This window comes from Eublepharis macularius, chromosome 3 (assembly GCF_028583425.1).
Source record: "Eublepharis macularius isolate TG4126 chromosome 3, MPM_Emac_v1.0, whole genome shotgun sequence".
NCBI lineage: Eukaryota > Metazoa > Chordata > Lepidosauria > Squamata > Eublepharidae > Eublepharis > Eublepharis macularius.
The window spans coordinates 115,385,752-115,412,796 of record NC_072792.1 but is presented as its reverse complement, the minus strand read 5'-3'; positions in this window follow the sequence as shown (position 1 = coordinate 115,412,796).

The window sequence follows — 27,045 nt, the reverse complement described above, 5'->3', positions numbered from 1 at the left end:
CCACAAACAGCCCCTTTGTCTGTTTGCGAACAAGCCATTCGTGAGGCTCCATTCTGAATGAACAAGTGGTCGTTGCAAGCCTTGTTCGTTGCCTTCGTCAGCCGTTTGTCAAGTCAGACAGTCTGGGGCCTTTCAATCAATTCCCCTGGCAACAGCAGGGACTGAACTCTGTCTGAACTCCTTCTGGCTTTCCTTCTGGCTTTAACCCTTCAAAGTACTTCCAGCAGAGAGTCCTGTTTTTGCCACTGTGAAGAGAAAATTACAACCCATGCATCATGCCTTTCCTGGGGTGCAATCTCTCTGAAACTTGGGGGGTCTTTGGAGGACAGTGAGGACTATGTCCTCTGCAAATTTGGTGGGTATTGGACATTGGGAAGGTCAGTTTGTGGGGTGTTTAAAGGGCCCTGCCCCTTGCATGTGGCAGGAAAGGGCACTTTAAACTATCAGCTGGCAGACGGCAGGAGGGAATCCCCCCTGCCACCTGCCAGCTGATATTTTAAAGCAGGGGTGGGCAATTGTTTTGGCTCGGGGGCCACTTTGTGGGAGCGGAGGTTAGCGGAGGGCCGCACCTTTTAAAATGATTGCATTCATTAGTTAACTTTGCATTTCAGAAAAGGTATAAATTGTATCATAAAAATCAATAAATATAAATTAAATAAAATAGTGGTAGTTTTATTCAATTTATTTATTGTGCTAATTTCATATCATCTACAGCTCGGTTCAAGGCAGATTTTTCTGACTGTCTTGGCGGGCCACAAAAAACTCTGTAGCGGGCTGCATGTGGCCCGCGGGCCGCAATTTGCCCACCCCTGGTTTAAAGGGATCTTTAAAGGGCCACGAACAACGAACAACGAACATGTTTGTGAACAGGGTCATGTTCGTTACTGTTCATTGTTCATGGATAGCAACGAACAACGAACAGCTTGGTCGGGTTTTTTTCCTGTTCGTGCCCGTGTCTAGTTAGCAGTTCTCAGAGACATAAGAGGAACACAGGAGCACAGATAAAATGAAGTGATACTGATTAGCAAAGCAGTGATCTTGGAGAATATTGTGTTTCTGACCTTTGATGGGGTTCAGTTGACTCTGGCTGACTAAGTTAAGAGCCTAGTAGATATCCTAGATCCAGTGCAGCTAGAGAAGCAAGTAAATGCAGCTCCAAAAAGACTAGCCTGGAGGATGGCCCCATACATTGACATAGCCAATGTGGCCACAATAACATCAAGACTAGACTACTTTAATGTAATCTATATAGGCCTCCCCTCAAAGTTGACTCAGAGACTCCAGCTGGTACAAAATACTGCAGCCCATTTACTCTCAGGAGCTAGATGGAGCATGTGTATCACCCATATTCTGCAGTCACTCCACTGGCTTCCCATCAGTTACCAGGCTCAATTCAAGCTTATCACTTCAACATTCAAAGCCCTTCATGGCCTTGGCCCCTCATATCTGTGTGACACCTCTGCACCTATGTTCTACCACTGCAGCTTTGCTTTTCTGGTCTTCTGTAGATACCATTCTACAGTTAGGCAAAATCAACATTTGCTTGCGCACTTGCTTTCTCTGTGGTATTCCCCACTTTATGAAATGGCCTGCCTGAGGAGTTCAGGAAAGCTCCCACTCTCCTGGCTTTTCACAAACTATGTAAAACTGAATTATTCAGATGAGTTTTCTACTTAGATTATAGGACTGTGTCATAAGAAGTAGCTCAATGAGATAGATTGATATAGAAATTATAAGCTACTCTACTGGGTACCGTCTACTGACATAGGCCTACCAGGGAATTTTCCACATTGCTAAACATGCTATGTAAATTAGTTGAGGTTCATTTCAGAAAAATTTCATCTCTATGCTTGGCTCTATGCTTGTTTTCAAATTTTCTGCTACCATACCCTATTGTATCTCTTTCACTGAATGTCCTGTTGTTCATTATTGTTCTTTTCTCAGTGAACGCCATAGCTGTTGGTTATATTGTATTTTCACTTGCACTGTGTAATCCACCTTGGGACTCAGTGAGAAAGGCGGACGATAGATAGATAGATAGATAGATAGATAGATAGATAGATAGATAGATAGATAGATAGATAGATAGATAGATAGATAGATAGATAGATAGATGATAGATAGATAGATAGATAGATAGATAGATAGATAGATAGATAGATAGATAGATAGATAGATAGATAGATAGATAGATAGATAGATAGATAGATAGATAGATAGATAGATAGATAGATAGATAGATAGATAGATAGATGCCATCTTGAGCTCTGGACTTGACAACCTGTTTTGGTGTCAGCTCCAAGCCTTTTTTCTGGATTGTTGCAGTTTGACCTAACATGGTATCACCAGTGTTAAGGAACTAAGACGGCCTTCCCGGCCAGCAGACTTGGCTGCTAAGGCCAGGGGCCAAATTTGCCACAGTGGAGAGGAAAGGCAGCCTTTCTCTTCCCGGGCATCTAGGGATTGATGGAGGGTGGAGACTCAGGGTGTTTTTGCTGGCTCTGCTCCCTGGCTTCGCAGTTGCTACGCTGAGCTCGGGCCGAGAAGATCGCTATGTCCTCTCAGGGGAGTGTTAGGTGGCGGCAACAGACGGCAGCAGGCTGGGCAAAGAGCAGCGGCGAAGTGTGGTGGAGGCAGGGAGCAGGGGCCATGTTCAAAGCAGCAGAGTGATCGGAGCCAGCTGATCGGCGGTGGGGCGTAGCAGGGAGTAGTCCTCCTGGAGCACGGTGCTGTTTCCACGGCAGATGGATGCTTGCCTGAGAGGGCTGCAACTCTGCTCTTCGGCCCACTCCGGGCCTCAAAATGGCTGCCCCTCCCTCCCCCTTTCGTGGCTGATTTGCTGGGGCGTTAGAGCCCCAGTCCTGGTGGCGCGAGTTGGCACTCTGTGGGTGAGTGGGCAGCTTAATTGTAGGCTGGCTTAGAGGGGGTGCTGGTTTCAGCCCCACTCTGCCTTGTTTTGCAGGGAAGGCCTTAGGCCTTTGCTATTGCGGCTCATTTGTACCCATTGGAAGGGAGGCCTGCGTGCTTGGGGCTTTTGATGCTTGGCAGCAGCAGGGAATTTGCTGCTCCTGCTCTCCTCCTGAGGTTTTCCACGTGCCATTTTGTGGGGTGTTTTGCCCCCCCTCACTCATATTGGGGCTAGACTAAGCCCCCATTAGAGGTGCCAGTGGTTGGGTTGCCCTCCCCCATTTGTTGGGAAAGGGGGTGTTAGTAGCAGGCAGGTGGTGAGCTGGGGGGTTCCCAGCTATTCTTTTGCCACAAGACCCAATTGGGGTTCTGCCATTTTGTGAGCAGTGGTCATTTTGTAGTGTGGTGGCCATTTTGTTGCAGGCCTCTCAGTTGACCATTCAGAGTTTGGGGGGGGGGGTATTAGGCTTTAAGTTTAGACTTGGGTCATGCCTGGAAAGGGCAAGGGACCCTCCAGGGGCAAACAGCCAGACAAGTGGCCTCCACCCAAGAGCCTGCTCCAGGTCTTTCCTCATCTTAGGAGGAGGATGAGGCCACGGGAAGGGAGGAAATTCTTGACCACTTAGCAGCCCTTGAACAGGCATGGGGGCCCCTGCAACTGCTCCCAGTAGAGCAAAAAGAGTGAGGACTGCTAGATCTGTGCTAATACCACCTTTCAATGTGAAATACTTAAATGGCTTTCTGCTCTTGAAGGGAAGTGTGGATCAGGCAGTGGTGAGCAGAGCTCCTCAGTTTCAATGGCAGAGATCCCAGTGGCAGATCCCAATCGTCAAACAGAGCAAGGAGATATGGTGGACTCAGACCAAGTGGCACTGGAAGTGCAGCCGGCTGAAGGGGAGGATAAGTCAGTCGCACCTTCACAGGCTAGTGCTTGGCCTTCGGGGCCTTGGGAACAGGCTATTGCCTCCATCCCCCCAGCATCTACACAGTCATTATACACCCCAGCTAGCACATTGCAGCTTCAAAATATGCCATTATCTTGGCCCTATTGGATGGTCCCACAGTGGTCTGGACAAAAGGATAGGGCACAGTGGTCTGGACAACAGTGGTCTGGACAAGGATAGGGCAGGCACTGCTGCCTCACATGGTTCAGCTGGGGTGGCGGCATTACATGGGGGAGAAGGGCATCTTTCCGCTAGCCAGGTGTCTCCTTGTTACTACTCTTGTTGTTTTTCTGTTCCAGGTGGGCCTGGTTATGGGCCTGTCCTTGGTTATGGTTCAGTCCCTTTCAGTGTAATGCCTTTCAGTGACACTGCCATGCCTCTGGGGGATCATCTAACCCCAGCCACTAGGGAAAAGATATTGCACAGGGAATATGTTGACGCCTTAACTTTCCTCTTCAAGTAACTAGAGAAAAAGGAGAAGGAAGACCTTGACGACCGAGACAAAGAGAGGTTGAAAAGGAGGAAGATTGACCGCAATCGGCATAACTGGCTCCCCAGCATGTTGATTTATGCGGGGGTGATTGCTACGGTGCAGCTGTGGAGGGCCACCCCATTATTACGATACACTGGTGGGGCATGGCTCCAATACAATGAAGAATTATGAATGCAGGCGGCCCTTAACCCGGCAATGCAGTGGGACAAGATTCACCAGCAACTGTGGCTGCAGGTTATGTCCCCTGCCAAGCCTAACTTGGGGGACCACTCTGATAGTGGCCACCTGGTTCAGAAGAATCAAAACGTTCAGGGTACCCACGCAACAGCAGGTCAGCCTGTTCAACCCTGGCTCCTCTGTTGGGATGACAGCTCGCAGGGTATTTGCAATAGGAAGTCCTGCAGTTTCAAGCACCAGTGCCCCCTCTGCGGGGGCCCACACCCATTTATGACTTGGAAGGGTGAAATTCAGTACAGATTGCTGGTAAATGCTTGAACATGGGGAAAAACCCCATGAATTTTTGTGAGTGTGTGGGGGGGACTAGCATTTCCATTCTAGATATTTAATTCTCAAACCCTGGGCAGCCATCTGATCATTATTTTTTCTTTCAAATTTTGTCTGGAAGTCAAACATGTTTGGTAGCCCTTGTTTTGTTCTTCTGCTTAAAGGAACCCTTTCAAACCTTCAAAGTTCAAATGGAACCAATGAACATGCAAAATTCTTCCGCATGCCAACTCCCAAGACACATATACTCCAAGTTATGTTGGACAATCAAGAGGGGAAGGAAAAGTGCTCCCTTAACAGCAGAGAAAGTACAGGCAGCTGAGGCAGCTGGTAAACAGTATCAAACATGGCACAATACCTCTGACATAAACAGTGGCTACAAGCCATTTCCAAGCACTCACTTACATGGTGCTGTCGGAGCTGTCCCTGTTTTTGCCAGTGTCTCCTGATGCATGCTAGTAAGAGTGTACTCTCCCCCCATCAATCACTCCATAGTGACTGCAGACATACCCACAAGTTAACCATCTCAGTGGCTACTGCTATGTTTTAACAGAGCCATTTCCTGACCCCAGCATGAAGTATCTACAAATGAATCCACTCTAGGTTGTTTTATAGTAAGATTGAATAGCAGTGATTATGTACAAAGTGATAATTGCAAAGATGCATGCATTTTGCAAACTGTCTGTAATGTTCAACTAAACGATGACGACAATTTTACCACACCGATTATTCAGGGAAGCAGGAAAATGATAAAATATGAGTGGAAAGCATCTGGAGAGCATCTGAAAATTTCTGAGTCTGGGCAGCAGATGCCATAGGTGAAGGTAGGGTTGCCCACTTCAAGGTGGGACCTAGAGATCTGCTGGAATTACAACTAATTGCCAGACTACAGAGATCAGTTCTGCTGGAGAAAATGGCAGCTTCAGAGAGGAGACTATAGGAGAAACCCTTCCCCAAACTTCCCCCTCTACACAGGGCCAGATCTACATATTTTTGAGTGGGGGCAAAAGTAAAAAAAATGGCACCCCTTATATTTTTATTTATATATATGTATATGATCAATGTTTTTAATATAGATATATAATAAACAACTCTTTTAAACAACAGACTAAACTGTGTTGACTCCCTTTGCAGAAAGTCACTGAGGCAAGGCTGTCATGGGTAGGCACACTCATGAATGCAAGTTGAATTCATCCCAGAGAAAGCTCACACTGACAAAACTGAAGGACAGGAATACAATCCCCCCACAACCAAAGTGAAGGAAGGGGACAAACATCTAATCAGAGGGTCACATCTATTCCTACCAAACCTAATGGAGGCTGGATCATAGGCCAACAGAACAGTATCATTCACAGCAGACAGGCACTGAGTTCAGCCAGTGGGGAAACACCACAGAACAGAACCAAGCAGTATCTAACCAGAAGCACAAGGCATTCCCTTGCTCCAGTCTGCTTCTGTTAGGTTACATTGAAGCTGTCTGCCTTGCATCAGTTTGGTTTGGGAAGAACAGATGTGATTCTTTGATGTGGTGTTGGTCTCCTTCCTTCACTTTGGTTGGGGGGGGGGGGCGGGATTCCATTCCTGTGCTTCAGTTAGGTTCTGTTGGGCTTTATCTTATATGAGCTCAGCTTACGTTTGGGAATTTTCGCTGGCCATGTCAGCCTTGCCCCAATGTGTTTCTACAATGGAAGTCAGCTTTGACGGTTTACCCCTACTTTTAGGACACCATACCCTTCACTTTGTTCATTGACACATGCAGATCCTTGTCCCTCCAAGAGAGGGACAGGCCTATGCAAAGCAACTTCTGGAAGTTTGCTCAGCTGTGGACTCACCGTATGCCCTTGGGCATATCAACATAACTCAATATGCTGAGAGGACGTAGAGACCTACCCTGCAGGGTTATTGTACAAATAAGAACTAATTCAAAAATAAATCAGCCAGAATGCTCCAGATGGGTTCTCTATACCTGGCATTATTCCTCCTCCAAAAAGCTACGTCTTGATAGCATTGTATGCAGGATAGCATTGTATGCCCTACAACCCTGGTATTCCCTTCTACTGGAAGTCTGCCAAAGCCCAAGGGTCTTCTAGCTGGGCTGATTACCAATGAGGCAGAATAGCAATCAGACTAAGAAACTTTTTGATAACAATTCAGACAGGTGAGGGGGGGTTGAGGTCTAGAAACTTCATAGACTTGCTTTCAAGGCTGTTTCCAAAACATTTTTCCAGGCTGGCAATGTGGCAACTGAGTACCATTATTCTGGTTTCCCCCACCCCACCTTTGACCCACCGAACACGTATTGCCTCCTCTGAACCTTTGGGACAGCAAAAGATGGAGATCTACACAAAAGTCCAAAAGAGAGGCTCTTTAAAGAGAGGCTTGCAAATACTGTCTTTTGAGATTGCCAAAGAAACAATCAGGAACCCCTTTCCCAAATGGGGGCTTTGAAGATGCAGCTAAGCTGGGGTCTACAAGGAGCTTAGTATTATGACAAAGAAAGCACTCTGCACGTGTGCGGAGGCATTCACTTATTAGGATGTTCCAAAGCCAGTATTGAATAAAGTTTCTGAAAAACAGCCATGGAGGTGAAAAAAAGTGCAAAGCCAGTTAAAGTGCCCCATAGCAGAAAATAGTGCTGTTTCTGATGTAGGCAGTGGGCTCTTATTTGTCTCCATTTCTTAAAAGAGGGGTGCCAGGAAACACATGCCAAGCCCTATCCTTGAATTTCCCAATTCCAGATATAACCAGGCTGGTTGTGATTACTGTGGGACTAAATGCACTTTAAGGACAAACTAAGGTGGGAATTTGTTGTTTTGAAGGAAAATTACTTCAGGAGGGGAATCACAGAAGAAGAAGAGTGGGGAGAATCTGTGGAAATGCTTAACTCTTTCCATGCCTGTCATTCCTCCACTCCAGACAGCCTCTCCACCAAACCCAGCTAGCGAACAGAGCCTCCCAAAGAGACTTCCAGAGAGCAAGGGGCGAGCACCATCGCCATCAGTCTCTTTCCCTATGAGCCTGACAACTTCTGCCAAGATGGCTGGCCTGCAAGAGAGGCCTGACCCAGTACTTACCCTGCCCGCCCTGCTCCCCACAGCAGAAGCCGTCACGTGGGCTGCAAGGAAGAGTGGGAGGGAGGTCAGCAGTACGTGCTCTGTGTGCATGCACGGGCACACAGCAGCAGCCACCTCGCCACCACTTGCTCTTGGTGAGCAGTCAAGTATGCAGTTGAGGAAGAGGGAAAGAGCGGCAGCTGGTGGCCAGGCTTGCTCTACATGCGTGTGTGTAAGTAGAAGCCTTCTTGCTGGCACCCTTGCTTTGGTGCCACCTGGAGCAAGTGACCCCCTGCCCCTCCCCTAAATCCAGCCCTGCCACCACAGGCCCTGCTCCCAAATCTCAAGGAATTCCACAGGCTGGATTCATTTTCGTTTTCCCGGCCATGTCGGATGCTCCTCTCCGCAGGTCCGGGAGGAAACGTCCGAGCAGCCTGACCGGGCGGTTGACCCGCGAGGGTTAACCCCCAGGACTCCCAGTGAGGGAGACGGGGTCCAGAGCGCGGCGGGAAGAACCCCCTGAAAGCAATGCAGGGGGTAAAATGCCCGTTTGCTCCAACGGAGGCCGGCAGACTGGCGCAGCGCTTCGCGTGCTGCCGGGCCATGGAGAACGGCAATAAGGAGATTTAAGGTGAAAACCTGTAAGTAAGCGAGTCCCTTCTGATTTCTAAGCGTATGCGAAGGATTGGTGGGAGTTGAAGCTAAGAAGGCGCGGATTTCTTCCCCTTCACAGAGTTTCGGAACTTAGTTGGCGACCTCCCCTAAGATAGCGACGAAAAAGCAGAGCCCAGCAATGAGTAAATCGGTGATGGCGACGTTACAGGGGAAGGGGGAAACTTTGGAAGAGATGGTGAGACGAGAAGTCTTTGATGCTGTGCAGCCCTTTGTAGCGAAACTGAATGAAATGGGGCAAAAGGTTGATTCAGTGGAAAGCGAAGTGAAAACCATTAAAGAAACAGCGACCGGAGCAGAGCAGTCTGCACACGAGAACGCAGTACTCATGAAAGCAACAAGTAAGGAAGTGAAGCTTTTGGAGAATCAAATAATAGGATTGCAAGTGGACTGTGCCCAAACGGTACTGCGTCTTCAGAATGTAAAAGAGGAGCAAAGTGAAAATGTAAAAGATCTGGTGTCTGGACTTTTGGTGCCATTCGCAAAGGCAACTAAAGAAGAGTTAAAAAGTGATATTTTGGAAGTCCGGCGGACATCTTCAAAGTATGTAATGAAGTGTCAGCTGCCTCGCGAGATTATTATTGACTTTTCATCTAAGAAGACCCGGGACACCATCTTATATAATTCGTACAATGTGGACTTGGACTATTTGGGCAACAAAGTTAAAATATTGAAGGATGTTCCATTTTTGGCTCGTAAAAGATTTAAGTATAAAGGACTTGCGGCTTTCTTGAAGAAATGTGATGTAAAATATAAATGGTTGTTTCCAGAAGGCATCTGGTTTAGATATAAGGATCAAACTTACAAGATTACATCGGAAGCGCAGCTGACAGACTTTTTGTTCAACCATCAGGAGTTTCAGCAAGAAGAAAGTTCAAAGTCTGAAGGGGAAGGGGGGGAGGAGAGAGCGGGCGCAGCTGCTCCAGCTGCGCAGAGAGAACTGAGACCGAGACGCAGGGGAGGGGGAGAAAACCTGATCCTGAATATAGTTTGTATTGTATAAGATCTACCAATCTGATAGCATATTAGAAAGTTAACTTTTAAGAAAAATTGCAGCATGAAGGGAATACAAGACATGTAGTGTAGCATTTGTTGTTTGTATGTTGCTCTTCCATTTTCCCCAGCCCCCCTTCCCTTTTTTGTTTTTTTCCCCCCTTGTATTTTTGTAGTCTTTTGTAGTTTTTTATGTTAGATATTAAAAATAAAAAAATATTCAAAAAAAAAAAAAGGAATTCCACAGGCTGGAGTTGACAAATCTAGATGATATAAATGATATAATCAATGACTTATACAACCAAGTTTCAAACAACATGAATTGTTTTATATATTTTTCTAATAGTTTATGCCTATGAAGAACAAGTCTTATTCAGTTCTTAGGAGCCAAATGCAAAGTCTCATTTTCAAATACCATAGTATAACTGGTATAACTTTAGTAGAGAATAACTAGAAGAAAACAAACTGACTGAGTTAGATTAGAAAACACACAACATTTCCCCAGTTAATGGAAATAAAGGAATTTAACCAGGGTATCAGAAAAAGAGACCTACAGATGGGTTGCCACTGCCTGGAGAAAAAAATGTCCTGTCCCTTTAATAGAGGCTAAATAGGATATTGTTTACTGCCATGCCATGAATAGCTTCAGTGGCATTGCCCATGTTAAGCCTTTATTAAAGAGATAGGACATCTTTCTCCATTTCTATTGGCAACTCTCCCTAGTGAACGGCATGAAATAAATGGCTACCATGCTAAAAATGAAAATGAATTCTTTACCACTATGTAGGCTTTCCAACTCTGGGATAGGATTTGGGGGGCAGGATGTAGCCTGGAGAGGACAGGATTGGGGTGGGGGAACAGTCTTCAGCAGGATATAATGTCACTGAGTCCACCCTCCATAGCAGGCATTTTCCCCTGGAGAATTGTCCTCTGGAGTCTGGAGATCAACTGTAATTCTGGAGAAATTTCAGAATGACCTGGAGGTTGGCAACTCTACATCTATATGAGGCCCTATAAAGCCTAATCGTGAGTGTATCCTCCATCTCCAAGGAACTAAAAGTCAAAATGTGAGATAGAATACCTTGTAGAGGAATACTAAACAGGCCTACTCAGAATCCTACTTCAATAGGTCCATTCAATAGGTCTTACTTCCTAGATAGTGTTCTTAGGATTGCCCTGTGTGACGTATTTCTGACCATCTTGATCATCCAGCATTTGCTTTGTGCCACATTGACTCTTTGTGACACACTGCCCTTTCCAAGACCAACGAGAGTTAAGCTACAGTTTAACAAGAAAACTTGTCTAAAACTAATCTACAAGTTTAACTAAGCTGTGTAATGACAAGGATCAGCTTGAAGTAGAGGAGACATTTTCTCACAGCCTCTGATCCTATTCAAAATTAAAGTAAATCTTGCATGCAGTTTCTTATTCTCCAGATAGCATCTAAGATCATCTATTTTAATATAAATGTGTAGTGACAGAAGGGAAAGGAAAGAGTAGATTAATGACAAGTCTCTGCTTTAAAAGGCTGCTCAGCCATTCCTATTTGTACATGTCTCGAGAACCTTCTGAACAGAAAATATCCTTGCTTTATGAAATAATTTATTACTTTTATAAATAAGATAAATAGAAAGAAAAACAAAGTTATATTGGATTATATTTTATCTACAGTAATATGAACCTAAGATTGGAAAGCAAACAAATAGCATGCATGGCACACACTGTAAGTGGCAGAATGGGAGAATGATGATTCTTAATAAATGGGCAGTCATTGTCCATGATACAATCTTTCTATGGTTTATTAATATCCTACTTGCTAGCCAATGAATCTCCTCAATTTTATCACATCATGAAAGAAGTTGCAGTAAATAACCACTGCTCTGTGGTCTAGTACTTAATAATAATTGCCCAGACTAGTAAATGTCCAGTTTTTCCTTTGAGTCGTTTATTTTAAGAAAATGTGGAAAAGCAAATTTGAAAATTTCATGATTAGAAGTTGAATCTTCCTCTCACAAACAGAGAAGCCAAATAAAAGCATGAACTCCAAGATATTATTTATATACTCTATATGAGAAATGTTATAAATGTTCAACTTCTCGCAGTTGATTTCTACATAAAAATAAGGTACTATCATATTCATAAACTGGTCATGAATAACTTCAGTCTAATGTAATGGTGCATAACTAATGAGGAAAAATGGGCCTTGAGAGAGTCAGGTTGGAAGAAAATGTAGGTATAAGACTCCAAGGATATCCCCTGATCTGTAATGAGTAACTTGTGATTTCCAGAAATGTATAATGGGAAGCAGGATGTACCCATTTTTATAGTATAAACGTTCTAAGTAGGGTTGCCAGGCCCCCTCAACCTCCAGACAGGTGATAGGGGCCTGGCACTTACCTTGGGGGAGAGGGGGAGCACGCATACCGCCCCCACAGGTGCAATGATGTCACTTCAGAAGTGACATCATCGTGCAGTCCCTGGGAGCACATCCAGGCTCTGCAGGGCTCAAAACAGAATGGGCCCATTTTCGGGCGCTGTGGAGTGCAGGAGCACTCCTGCACTCCGCAGCACTTCAAAACGGGCCTGATTCATGCTGAAATGGGCCCATTTTGCCATGGATCAGGCCCATTTTCAGGCGCTGCAGAGCACCATAGCACTCCCGTGCTCTGCAGTGACCCTGACCCGGGCCAAAACAGGCCCAATCCCGGTGGCTGCTGTGCATGGGAGCGTGCAGCACCATGAGGAGCCCACAAAGAAGGTTCATGCCCCCCTGGCAGTTAGGTAAGTGGGGGCAGAGTGGGGGGAGTAGGGGTGGGAGATCCCTTGCCCCCACCAGGGGTCTGGGATCCCTAATTCTAAGCAATTAGCCAATTCTCTCCTACTACTGTTCTTTAGGGTCTCCTTTCCTCAGAAGCAGCATTGCAGGCTGCAGTGGGGCAGAAGTCCTCTTTTGCTGACTGAAATTCCTTCAGTCAGTTGAAATTACTGCTGGATTGATGGGATGAGACTTAAACTTCACCCACTCCACCCACCCACCCACCCACCCACCCACACACACACAATTTCACCACCTATGGAGCAAATGAATGTAGACTTAAAGATCAGACTTTTGTTAAAAAACAGAGACCATAAGTAATCCTGACGCCAATCAGAGGAGGTTTACCAAAAACATCAGTTCTATGTACTGACCCAGCCATAACATTGTAGAGAAGGAAATGCACAATGGAACATAATAGCATTGTGCATTTTCCCATATTTACACTCTGAATCTGAGGATAATATGGAATGGGGACATGGAAATGGATTACTTCTCTCATCTCTCCTAAACATTACAGAGGGAAGAGAAAGAAGAAAAGAATGACCACATGTCATTCCAAACCGAGTAAGTAACAGTACAATCCTAAACGAAATCCATTGAAGTCAGTGAGTTTAGAAGCAGGGGAGTCACTGGGGTTGTGTGTGGGGTAGTTGTGAATTTCCTGCACTGTGCAGGGGGTTGGACTAGATGACCCTAGAGGTCCCTTTCAACCCTATGATTCTAAGAGGGTAACTCTGCTTAGGACTGCACTGTAAAAGAACAGCATCCTAAGTTAACATACTTAAATTGCACACCTATATACTTTTAAGCATTATCCCTCACAGTGCCCATCTTGGCCTCCTGAGGAACCCAGCAATAGCGTAGCTTAATACAGAACTTGTCCCTTAAACCTTCATTGTAAAGTCCCACTCCCAGTGAAGTTGCTCCAGCAGCTCAGTGTAAAGAAAGCAAAAATCCCCTTTGTTTATCTTGGAAAATCTATATCTTTCTATTAACTAAGCCATGGAATTGATTACTTATGCAGATGGTGCTGCTATTTGTCAAACAAACAGGATTACTCGAATTCAGAATAATAGATTCAGCACACTTTTGAGTCAATGCCACTGAAAATAAGGTAAACAAATGCAAGTAAATATAATGGACCCTGGAGGATACAGAGAAGAGCTACAGCCTTGTGAAAGAAGTTCCAATAATTTTAATGCTGAATACAAACAGAGCTGAGTGTTAGCAGCTTTGTTCCAAATCCCAAGGAGACCAGTATACTCTATATTAAATCAATAATGAAATAAATAGAATCAATTGCACAAATGGGCCATATCTCGAATAGTAGCTGTGCTCCACAAACCACATACTGCAAAATAATCTTACCAATTCCCATTCATAAAAATTTTATCAGTTTTGATCAGCAAACACAGTACTTATAGACAACAACATTTTTACAATCTTATATTCAAGTATGAAGAAAGGACCACAATGCAGGGTTATCAGCTCCTCCCCACCTGAAAAGCTGGAGGGTGTGGAAATTCTACCCCCCTCTCCGCAGTGAGCAGAGTTCTGCATGTAGTCAGAACACACTACATGCAGGCTCCGTGGGCCCCATGACATCACTTCCATTTAGACTGGAAGGTACAGCATCTCAGCAGGTCCCAAACAGTGTTTTGCTGCTGGGAAGGTGGGGCTGAGACACTGTAGCTTCTGGTTTAAAAAGGAAGTGGTCATCAGGCCTGCAGAGCCTGCATGTGGCATGCTCTGGCCTGCCTCTGCTCACCTTTTCTCCCCTGGCCAGTCAAGTGAGTGGGAACAGGAGGGTGGAAGCTGGGGGCAGGAGACTTGGCAGCCCTACCGTAATGGTATGTATGGATCCTGAGTCTTGTCTCCACTTATGCTGTTCATTTCTCTGTTGTGGGGTTCCGTCTGCTGCAGTGCACTTTTCTTTGGTATTAGGAACTTTTGCTAACACCAGTTGAGCTAGTAAATATCTAGTACTGAAGAACTGGTACTGCAACAGATGAAGAGGGGTACTGATACAAACAAAGCTTAGGATCCAAGCCAATATTCCTTTTCCTTATAAAGTTTTCCAGAACTAGGGTTTCTAGCCTTCAGGAGGGGCGTGGAGATCCAAGTGAGATCAGATCCCCTGGAGATAATGGCTGCTTTGGAGGGAAGACTCTATAGTATCATGTCAAGGAGCTGCACAGATGCTTCCACGAGTTCCCCTCAGGGTGTGAGCACACAAGTAACCAGGCTACATAGTTGGTTTGGGGGGGGGCAGGGAACTATTTACAAGGTTTATTGGGACATACAAAGACAAACAACAGCCAACACATACAGTTTCAAAAAAACCAAAACTACCTTACACTATCTAATACTTTACACAATCTCCAAATGGTGCCAACTTAGTTGAGAGCAAGCGTCAGTGTAGCATAATCTCATAACATATGCATAACAGTTGCATATCTCTCCCAGCATAGATTCAGACCTACCCTTGACACCTCCCACCTCTAGGGCAGAACTGCAATTATAATTCTTTGCTGCAATCCAAACAAATTTTACACCACCCCTCCAGGTGTTCCCCCTCCTAACAACCACTCTCATACAGAGCAAATATTTTCCAGCCTTGGGCCAATAAGGCTCATTGATTCATTGCGTCATTGATTATTGATCATTGATTAATGACATTCACAAACAAAACCATGTCCATTACATTAATCCTTTAAAGGGAAAGCAGAAACTGGCTAGCTTCACACATGGCTACTTTAGAGGGTGGACCTATGGCTGACTTTATTGTGATTCAGCTTTGTAATGTTTAACAAAGGTTGTTTCCACATGTCCCAGCATAGTGCTAAACTCACACAATGAAGGCGTCTTCCTGGCACAATTTCTGACATCATCATGTCACAAAAATGGGATCGTGGTGAAATCACGTCAGAAATTGCGCCAGGAAGAGACCCTCATTGTGTGAGTTTAGTGCTATGCCAAGATGTTTGGAAATGACCAATGTCTTCTCAATAAATAGTACCTATTAATTTTCATGGATGGTTCCACCAAGCAAATCAAAAAATTCAACCAGTGGGACCATCCAAGGAGAAGATTTCCACAAACATGGGAAACTCCTAGGTTTACAAAATTTAAAGAGGAGAAAGATAAATAAAACAATGTTTAACATTCTGAGATCTTGTAAGATTATCTCTTGAGATTTTGACAGTCATTTTGGACTTCCAGGCTACTCAAGACAACACCATTTTTACACAGACAAACTGAAATGGGTGCTGCTGAGCTGACTCAGATTTTGCAAGATTGCCTCACAAGTTTTCAGTCTTTTGAAACTGAAATTGGTGGATGGGAGTAGAAGAAACAGTGAACAGGAAGCAAGAAGGAAGCAAGAACAGGTTCCCTTTCAAGTGAGTCCTTGTGGACCTCCAACTTGCATTTCCTATTTTAATCATGCTTCCATTTCCTGTAATTTCCTGCATCCAAAAAACCTTACTTTAATAGAAATGTATCAAATGTTTCTGTCCAGCTGATATTCATTTAGCAAGTAGTCCCTTAAATAGTGAAAGTGTGCCTATAGATTTTAATAACCAGAGCCATTTCACATTTGTAAACAGACAACCTTGTCTTCTTCTGCACTTCTTATAACCTCTGCTTTCCTACAGTTCTGCTTGGCCTGACTTGTCACATGTTCTGACATCTGCCAGTTCTGCTGTAGTCAGTGCCATTATGAAGTCTAAGTTTAAACCATGATCTCCACTGGGAATATCCTGAAAAGAAATTTCTCTGACACTTTGAAAACCCATATTCTCTAGTGAAATCTTATACACAGTACACAAACTATGGTCTTCAACTTACGTTTTCAGGTCACTTATTCTCATTTAGCTCATGCAGACAGACTTTTATTGTTGCAATTTCTCTGCATGCAGAGATGCTTGCTTGCTTTCTGACCTATGCCAAACATCATGTCCCTGATCTAAAAAGGGCTACAGCCAGCACTCAAAATTATCCACCTCATTTACATTTTCACTGGTTCTTCCTTTCTAAGAAAGCTACTGAAATTTATTGGCAATTGTTTAGGTCATCAAACATAAAGGTTCTCATAGCTCAACTACATATAGGTTTACTATATCTTCAAACTGTCACATTCACATAAGAGCAATTTATACTGCATATGGTTTGCCTGACATTTTTTTATTAAGCAAGATACCCTAGACCCAGAGACTTAAGATTGCACAAATTTGAGGGTGACAATGGCACCAAATTAAAGCATTTTCTACCACACCTAATGCTCAGAATATATACTGCTTCACAAAGATACCAAGTGTTCAATATACACATTTGTTTCCCTTTCTTAAACACATGGTCATTTTGGTCATATATAAAGACAGGGACAACAGAAGACAAAAAATTATGGTTTTCTAATTAATAGCAAATTGTTCGAATGCTAAGCTCTTTGGGACGCAAATCTGCACAAAATATAATGGAAGTATAGAATATCACTGAGTTAATTTAAACTAAAGTGTCTATCTGTGGAAAATGTACATTGCATTGGCTGTGAAGTGGAATTAACTCTCCTTTTAGTTTTGAGGGAAACTATGCTGCTTGGTTCAATCTGACCATTATAAAAAGATGAAAATTTGCTGTATATTGTAATGATGTTTTCTACTAAGAGATATAATTTATGAAGCTTGTCTAGAGAGGACAGTTTAATCTGAGAAAGAAAACTGTTCTTTAAATATCTAATCATTATGTTACTTGCTAAAACAATGTCCCTCATCAGAATTCTACTGGAATGAATTCCACTCCCCTTTCCCCACAAAGCAGCAGCCAAATCATTTGGAGGTAGGAATGCCAACTCTGGGTTTGCAAATCCCTGGAGATTTGGGGGCGTTGGAGCCTGAGGAGGGGGGTTTGTGAAGGAGAGGGAACTCAGCAGGGTATAATGGTATAGAATGCACCCTCCAAAGTAGCCATTTTCTTCCAGGGAATTGATCTCTGTAGTCTGAAGATAATTTGCAATAAAGGGAGATCTCCAGGCCCCACTTGAAGACTGGCAACCCTAGGAGCTGTGACAACAGTTTGGTTCTGGTTCAGTCTAATAAAGTTTTAGTAACTGGTTAGGTAAATCCAGACCTTTTTTTCGTGGTGGTATGCAACAGTATAGCATCTCTTTTGGCTAGCAGAGATTGGGGCCACAATCTACAGGCTGACAGAGAGACACGTAGGCCAGCGGAGAAGGTGCTTCCTCCCTGGCAGAAAGGATCAACCTAGCTCTCCCTCAGAAGACCCCAGTCTTGGGTAAAAGGCATCTGAGTGAGAACTGTCCGCCAGGTGTGGGGGAAGAGTCTCTGAAGGGGGCACCTCTTGGTAGTCAGTCTTAAAAGAAGGCCCAGAATCCAATGGGGAGGAAGTGGCTGGCCTTGTTGAGAAGATATAGAAGAGGCCATCACAAGAGAGGAGGGGGGACTAACATGGTCCAACCCTTGCCCCCTCTATCTATGATACAATAATTTGTAGTTCACTTGTCTCACTAAGTTGTGCTAAAACACCTTTGTTTATTCTCTTCTCATATTGCAGAAAATAGAATGTGAAACATAAATTGTTTGGTGGATTTCTAGCATTGTAATAAGTGTATTTATTTGAGTTTGTTTAAAATGTCAAAATATAGAAAGAACTGTTTTAATCTCTTTATTTCTTTTTAAATTTTATTCTTGTTTCCACCAGAATAGGGTCACCAAGGCAGCAAATATCATGAGTACCAGCACATTTTTTTTAAACAAAAAAAGCACTGGGTAGATACTTAGATGTGGGCACACTCAAAATGGCCGCTCACTCACTCACTACCCTATCAGGCGGGCAAACCTAAAATGCCCCCCAACTGTCTAAAATGGCTGCCCAACCGCCACTCCTGGTAAGATCAATTGGTCCCCTCACAGCCGCCCTCCTCCCCAGCCTAACAAGGCAAGAAGGGATGAAAGGTAGCTGTAAGAAACACAAATAGCAAAACCAGTGCAAAGGGGAAGGGGTGAACAGCATTAGACTGAAGCCCCTTTAAAAAGGCTACTGCTGTTAAACCACTTGAGGTAAAGCGGCCACATTTATTCCAGATAGCCCCTCCAATGACCGCACACTGAAATTCCTCCCAACTGAGTAATTGAAATGGCACAGAGCACTGACTGCTCCTAACTGCGCGATCAAACTATGCCCTGAACTCCCAATGAGGGCCGCAAACTGCTGCCACGGCGCTGCAAACAGAGCGAAAAACTGCAGCACAAACGCCAGGCGAAGGAGACTCTCTTCCCAACGTCACCACTGCTGCGAGGGGTCTCAACAAAGAAGCACAGAGCCAAGTGCTCCGCAAGCTGACATGCTACTCGGGAGTCGGACAGGAGCTCCGACAGACAAAGCACAGACGTCTGACTCTCCTGAGCAACCCAGCACCTTCTGCGATAGGGAGGGGGCAGAGCAGGCTTATATGCCTTCAGCTCCGCCCACCTCCGATACCCGTATGCCAGGAGAAGGGAAACTGCCTTCCCTTCTTCCGCGATGACAAAAGCAGCCCCCAGCCCTAGCGCTACGCTTTCGGGTAGGAAGGGGCTGACTTCCATCCAAATTAATCCTGGGCCATGTGAAAAATCTGAATGTCAGTCACATTATGCAAAAGATCAAAATAGCCTACTTGAAACAATCTCCCTTTCCAGACAAGGAGACTCAAAATATAACAATGATTGCTATGCTTCAGGGTTGCCAAACTGGTCTTTTAGCAACTTACTCATTCCAGAAACTGCAAAAATACACTGTGGCAACTAGTAGTCTGTACTGTTACATGCTGGGACTCAAGAGCTTCTACCTACAGCATGTTCTCACTCCATCCAAGCAAAGTATTCAAAAATATTGAATGCTGGGCCTCTTTCACATGGTGAACTTGACATTGGCTTTCTGCATATTCAACCCGTGAGGATCAAATACACGGGTTCATCAGTTCTGGCCCCATACTGCTTTGATTCTTCAATTCTACGCTTTAAGAGTCGGACTGAAGTGGTGTCTGTTTTTATTTCTGAACTAAAAAAAAATGTCCCATTTTTGCTGCAGGCTTTGAGGACATGTCCGTTTCATTAGCTGATCGACTGAAATTACATCAGTTTTGTTAGTTGATTTGAGTGGTTTGAGTCCTGTGGCAGCTCCATCCAATTCTAGACATCCTTTGCTTTCTGAATTTTCGCAGCAATATTATCTTAGCATTTTTCTCTTACATTTCATAGTGTGATTGCAAGTGTTGTTTGCCTCCCCGCCCCCGTCGGAAGAATGAGACAGACACAAGGCTTTGGAACTAAGGACCGCTTTATTAAATACAACATCAACTCTAAACTGCGGCAAAGGCCAACTAGCGGTACAGGTCAAGCCACAGGGTTACTCCCTGACCTCTGCCTTGACCTGTCTGGGCAAGTCCCACTGCCCTGAGCATGAGCCATTCTTGGAACAGCCTCGGCCCAGCTGGCCAGGCAAAGGGTTCCCCACCATCAAGCTCCCAAAGCCTCAGCCATACAGCATGAGGGAAGGACTTGCACCTGGGGTTCCCTGGAGGTGGTCTGCACACGTGGTGGTAGCCATGAAGCATACTATCCCTCCTGACAGACCCTATTTCCCCACCAATAGGGAATTGCCAAAGGGATGCTCACCAGCCCTCTCCCTATTCCCCAACTTTCTCCTGCTATCAGCGACCTACCAGGCAGCACACAACGAATTGCCTCAGACCCTGCTGCAGTACAAGGTAGGCGAAAAAACCCTTCCCCTCTTTGCCACTTTAGGAGAATGGGAAAAATTCCTACTTGGCCCTGAAACAGCAACTGGCTAATCCTACACTGAAACAGGGTTAGCCGATGGTGGGCCGATCACATGGAGCAACTGTGGCATCAGAGGTGGAGACGCCTTCTATGGGGCTATCTCTGCCCCCCAAGGCAAAGGCCCAGATGCCCGGGATGGCCTCTGTCCCCTCCTCCTTCCGAGGAGGCAAACTTTGGCCCCACAGCTCAAGCTGCTATGCGGCTGCCATGCATGGCTGCATTATTCAGATATTTAAGAATATGAGGATCCTATTATTCAGTACTAACTGCTTGATCCCTTGTATCCCGAAAGAAGCTTCTTCCTTTTCATTATGTCTATTATTTTAAGAACATAGCACTTTATTTTAACTGCTTTTGAGGAAAAGGACTTTAAAGGATTAATTTCTAAGACATAAGGTCTAATTAGGTACAGGTAGTCCCCTGTGCAAGCACTGTGTCATTACTAGACATGGGCACGAACCAAAAGAATTTAATGAACCAGCAGTTCGTGGTTCGGTGCCTCTGCCCAACACGAACTAATGAACCACAATGAACTTTTCCCATTGACGAACTGGTTCAAGGTTCGTGGTTCGTGGGCGTCAGAATGGCCCCCGTTGGACTTAGAGATCCCATACTCCCAGGGAGTGTTTAGCAGGCTCTCCTGCAGCCAGCCCCCTAGTTTGGTCAAGACTGCAATAGGGATCTTGGAGTTATACCTTCTCCAATCCGAGACCCCCAGGAAACTCCCATTCGATACAATTAGAGCCACCAGTTGACGTTGGCCCAGTATTAACGGGGTTGGCCATCAGAACTGCCTATCAGGGTTTGCAGGGATGAGATTGGAGTGCCCATGGCTACAGAACACCCCCCCCTTCCCCTTTCCTTCCCCCAGGTGTCTTCTCCCATGTAACCAATTGTAACCTATTTGCAGCTCCATGGTTGGAAGGAAGACCTGCTGATCAAGGTAAGCTGGGCTTCAATTCAGGTTTCCAGGGCAACAGAAGGAGTGCAGACAGAGTTCAGGCATTCCCCCAGCTCCGTTTCCAAGGGAATTGATTGATGGTGCCTGACTGTCTGGCTTCACAAACCGCGGGAGAACACAATGAACTGGCCATGGACCCTCACAAACCACCGGTTCGCAAACAGGCGATCAGGCAGTTCGTGGGTTTTTTTGGTTCGTAATGCGGTTTGTGCCCATGTCTAGTCATTACTGACCCATGGGGGATGTTGCATCATGACATAATTACAAGAGCCCCGTGGCGCAGAGTGGTAAGCTGCAGTACTGCAGCCCAAGCTCTGCTCATGACCTGAGTTCGATCCCAGAGAAAGCTGGGTTCAGGTAGCTGGCTCAAGGTTGACTCAGCCTTCCATCCTTCCAAGGTCAGGTAAATGAGTACCCAGTTTCCTGGGGGTAAAGTGTAGATGACTGGGGAAGGCAATGGCAAACCACCCCGTAAAAAGTCTGCCAAGAAAACATCGTGATGTGACATCCCCCCATGGATCAGTAATGACTCGATGCTTGCACAAGGGACTAACTTTACCTTTTTTAAAAGGTCTAATTGCAGGAAGACATCTTGCCTCTAGTTTTAACCATAAAATGTGGTGCTCCTAAAATGACATTTATAACAATCCACCCACCTAATATTCTTCCCGTTATTATATCAGCTCAAGAGGATTGGCACACTCATTTTTCATTACTTTGAAATATTCCAATCATATTCCAGTAAATCTAGTATTTTTAAACATACATCTGCTTTATTTTAGTATGACATTTCATTGATACAAAGAAGATAGAGCTCATTCACAAGCTGAAAAATGATCTAATTTAAAGTCATCCACAAGTCCTGCAAAATAACACATGAAAATCGTTGTAAAGTACAAAGTTCTCCATACAATCCAAAGCATGATGGAAGAAAGTGAAAAGTCCTTCATGGGGAATGGTTATGATTTAGATGGAATTCAGCAAAAGACTAAAACCAGATGATGTAAAACATTCATGAGAATGATGTAGAAAGTAATTCTGCCAAGCAGAGAAAATTGAAGTGAACTGGAGGTCTACGTACTAAACAGGTTTCACAAGATACCATTCATCTCACCCTTTGCTTTTGCCAAAACAAGTCCTTACATCATCTCCACTGATCAGAAGGTTGCTGAGGTAAAGGAATTATTTTAGAGAAACTTTTTAAGGCTTTTAAAAAAATTAATCAGCTTAAAAAAATTAAAAATAAAGGCTTTCCAAATACACTTACCATCAGTCTGATGTACAAATTCTGGTTTAAGAAAAGAGTTCAGGGTTTTACAAATCCATTCATGCTCATAAAACACGCGCACAGTAAGTTAAGGCTTCAGTCGTTTGCCTTTGCACCATGTAAGCAGTAAATATGTTATACAGCCTCACTTATTGCTCCTGCTTACAGGCTCCATGTGTTAGGATGATATAGAATCTCTCATGTATGCCATTTCAACACCAAACCCCATTTTGATTTTGCTACTCCTTTGTGTGAATTGAACCAATTATTCTTTATTTTCAAGTCATTTTCTGTTTCTATGTACCACACTCCCCTCATAAAATGCGCACATAATTCAATATTATTTGTGTATCAATCAACTGGCATTATTTATTATTTGTATGGTATACGTATAAATGATGTACATTGAGTATCAAGTGAATTTACATACAAAAGCAGAGAACCCTGTAAATGGAAGGAATGGCCTACAATATTTACCTATGAAGGATTATGAAACTGAGGGTAGCTGTGCATTGGAACAAGGCATTTTTTTCATCATTAGGGACCAGGTGTTTGAGAATGGTTCTGGATATGTGTGATATGTATTCATGAATGACACTGCAAGGCAAAAGTAAGGGTATGAAGAAGTTTAGATATTAGATAGAGACAGAGAGAGGAGCACATGTATAGATATAGGACAGCCTAACAGTACGATGGTATAGGTGGCTTACAAGAATAGCATACATGGGTGAAAGGCTCTGAGTCAGCTGACAGTATGAAGAAACACGCTTCTGGAAAGGGATACCTATATACTCATGGGGTATGCAGGAAGAAAAGTGTGATGGATGGTTTCAAATTCCACCCCACCCCCAAGAGCAATCACTTTCAAAACAGTGGATTGGAATGTTGAAAAGAAAAAAAAGGAAGATTTCGGCAATTTAAGTGCTGGCCAACTGACTGGTTGGAGGTTGTTGGATTTGGATAAGAGAAGGGTTAAGGAGATCTGCTGATTAGGCATGGAGTCTATTACGGACTTTAGGTATATTGAAAATAGAGCTTGGGTGATGTTCCTGTCAAAAGCAGATGAAAAGGGGGAAGCCCATCTTGCTTTGTGTTATAAAGGTTTGGGTGCTTTCCTTGACCCAAACAGTTCCGTTTTATAAGTCTGAATGAGACAAACAAGAAACCTACTTTATACTTGTTGTCACATGTTCTCAAGCCCCAACTCTCCAGTAACTTTGTTACTGAAACTGAAAGGCTGGAGAAAAGGAAAACAAAGATGCAACCAAGCCACTCATTCACTGAAATAACCCTCTGTCTTAGTTGTGGTTCCTTCAAGCCACTGGTGGTGGAATGTGCCATCAAGTCATAGCTGACTTATGGTGATCCCTGTTGAGGTTTTCAAGGCAAGAGACTAACAGAGGTGGTTTGCCATTGCCTGCCTATGCAATCCTGATCTCCTTTGGAGGTCTTCTATCCAGTTACTAATGAAGGCGAACTCTACTTACCTTCTGAGATATGACAAGATCAGGTTTGCCTGGGCTATCCAGGGCAGGCCTTCAAGGCATTAATCTCCTCATAATAGACCAAGTGAATGCTAGGTAGCACTTTGAGACCAGGCATTGCCCTCACTGAAGACTAGAATTCTAAGGGATACCAAAAGCCTAATAAAAATAAAACAAAACCTAATGATGTCTGTAGGGCATGAAATTTAAGTCCTTAATTTCTCAGTCTGGAATAGGGTATCATCACAAAGGTTTATAGGCGGGTGATGTGTATTAGGGATACAGTGACAACAAATGCCTCCTGATATGATTTAAGAAAGAAGGAGAAATTCTGCTTGCATTAAGTTCATAAGGCTCTTTTCACTGACAATTTTTATTTCACGTATTTATATACTTCCTCAAGGCAGTAACAAGATACAAAACCAACAAATTTATGGCCACCCCACTAATATTTTAGAAGTTTTTCAAGCCATTATGCTTGAAAACTTCTAAAATAAGCCAAAAACATTATGTGCAGCTATTATATGGACAAATGACTCTTCTTCAAATGCTCTTCTAACTAGCACTATTGAGCTCTATTTTCTAAACACTGCCAGGTATGGGACCTTAGAGTAGATGAGGGCTAATAAACTGAAGCTTAATACCAACAAATGGAAGTGCTACCAGTGAATAAAAGGTCTGACCCAGGACACAAAGTGTCACCCCTTCTGAATGGTGTTCCATTCCCCTTGAAGGAGTAGAGCCACTCCCCTTGAAGAAGGAAGCTCTTGGATCTGGACCTACTACTGGATAAGCAGGTGGCAGCTGTAGCCAAAAGCGCCTTTTATGAGGTTTGACATTAGCAAGCTGCAGCCTTTCTTGGACTGAAAAGATCTGGCCACTGTGGTACATGCCCTGGTTATATCTAGATTAGATTACTGCAATGTGTTCTGCATGGGGCTACCCTTGAAAAGTGTTTCAAACCTCAATTGGTTCAGAATGCTGAAGCCAGGATATTGACTGGAGTGGACTATAGGACAGTATCACTCCAGTTTGGCCCATCTACACTGAGTCCTTATCTGTTTCTTGGCACAATTCAAGGTAGTAGTGTTGACATTTAAATCTCTATATGGCTTGGGATAAGCATACCTGAAGGATCACCTACTTCCTTATGAATGAACCTGACCACTATGGTAGAGTTGGCAGGTCCCCTTGCCTTCCAAGTGGCAGGAGGGAGACCTGGCACTGACCTGTCCAGTACCAAGACCACTGGAGAGACCCAGGGGCTGTCAGATGGAATAGCCACCTCTATAGCCAACATTTCATCTTCCATCCTAGCCACATTAATGGCATACCTTCCTGTTATCTGATAGAAAGGAGTAGAAACTGGCTTGGCCTGCCCAATATTTATCTGGTGGCTAGTGATCTGGGTTCACCCTAGCATATTTAAGGATATCTTAATGTGTTTCTCCAGCAACCCTTTCATCTGTTCCACTTCAACCTTGGTTAAGGTGTCTGATAAGTTTATTCTCATGACTTCCCCTAGAGGTGACTTTCATGTATCTTACATGGAGATTACTTGTTCTTCCTCCTTCGTTTCTACACATGCATATAGCATCAACCGCTCTCTGTTATAACAGCGCTTTAACATATTTGCATGTATTACTTTGTATTTGTCTTGTTCCTTGTTGGTATAGCTCACATTATTTAGTTTTTATTGATTTTAGTTGGTCCTTCTAAAAAAAAAATTGGAAAATGTTTCCTCACCAGCCATAGCACAAGCCATGGGGAATGGCACCCCATCTGGGATACTGAAACGTAGGTTGATATGTTGAGATGTGATTTTAATGTTCTACTGTATTATCTGTTGTAATTTATCTATTGCTGTAACCCACCCTAAGCCCACTTGTGGGGAGGGCGGGCTATAAATGTAATCGATCATTCAATCACAAAGACCTCGGGAACATTTGATGTTGTGTACACTTATCATACCATAACTTTTGTTTCTGTTGGGCTTTCTGCATATTCTCTCCAGCTATCTACATTTCAGTTTTCAGATTGTTCTGTAAAGTTTCGATATACTGGATCACACTTCCCAGATCATCTGAGGTTTCTCCTTCCCATCTCTCTCTGACAATGCCCATGGGGTTTCTTACTCTTTTCCTGTAGAGCAATTTGATGAGCTTGCAAATAATAAGTGTTGCAATTTCACATCCCAGTCATTGGAGTGGTCTGCTGCATATACCTTAAGCATTTTCCCCAAGTTGCCATTAAAATAGTCCTGTCCTCCAATGCTCCCAGGATCTACCAGCCAAGGAATGGCAACCCTATCTTCCTCTTGGCACCTATCACTGTCCTTTAAACTTCAGACCAAAAACACTTCTTTAAAGACAGTATTTTAACTGTCTTTAATTTTTATTCTATTATTTTTCTGGTGTTTTTAATAGTGTGCTTCAACATTAATGGCTAGGGATATAAAATTTGTGGGGAAGGAGGTGGCAATAACTATTCGTTGCTCCAAGACAGACCAGAAACAAAAAGGAGTGGTTGTGGTGGTTGGCCCATGTGTTATGTAGGACTTGTGTCCTGTCTTTGCCCTTCATAGTTATGTGAGAGTTAGAGGGGATGAGCAGGGAACTTTATTTCATCATGACAGGCGTGGAGGCGCCCCCTGGCGGCGGCAGTGGCGGCGGGTCTGGGCGGAGCATCTGCGACGGGTCCGTCCTGGGGCCTCAGCCGGCCGCAGGGTCGGACAGGGCCTGGGGTGCCGGCGGTTAACGGAGGGCTCTCCCCTTTAGGCTTCAGAAGGGTGGCCTGTGTCTGAACTGGCATGGCCAGTCAGCAATTGGCTCCACCTGGCCAGCTGCTCCTTCACGTCAGGGCAGACTGACCATCCTCCTCCTCCTAGGCCTGGGTCCTGAGCCCTCTAAATACCCTCCCCAATCAGGGCCAACCCCACCCCTTTTCCCACGTGCCTGCCCCCAAGGCCACTCCCCTCACCTGGGCCAGGTGTGGCCACACCTGCTGGCCCCACCTGCCCGCAAGCCATTGGCCGCTCGGCCCAAGCTCCCTCCCCCCTTCCATCCTGCTGCCCTCCCTTTCCCTGATGGATGGCTAGACCGTCCTCTCACT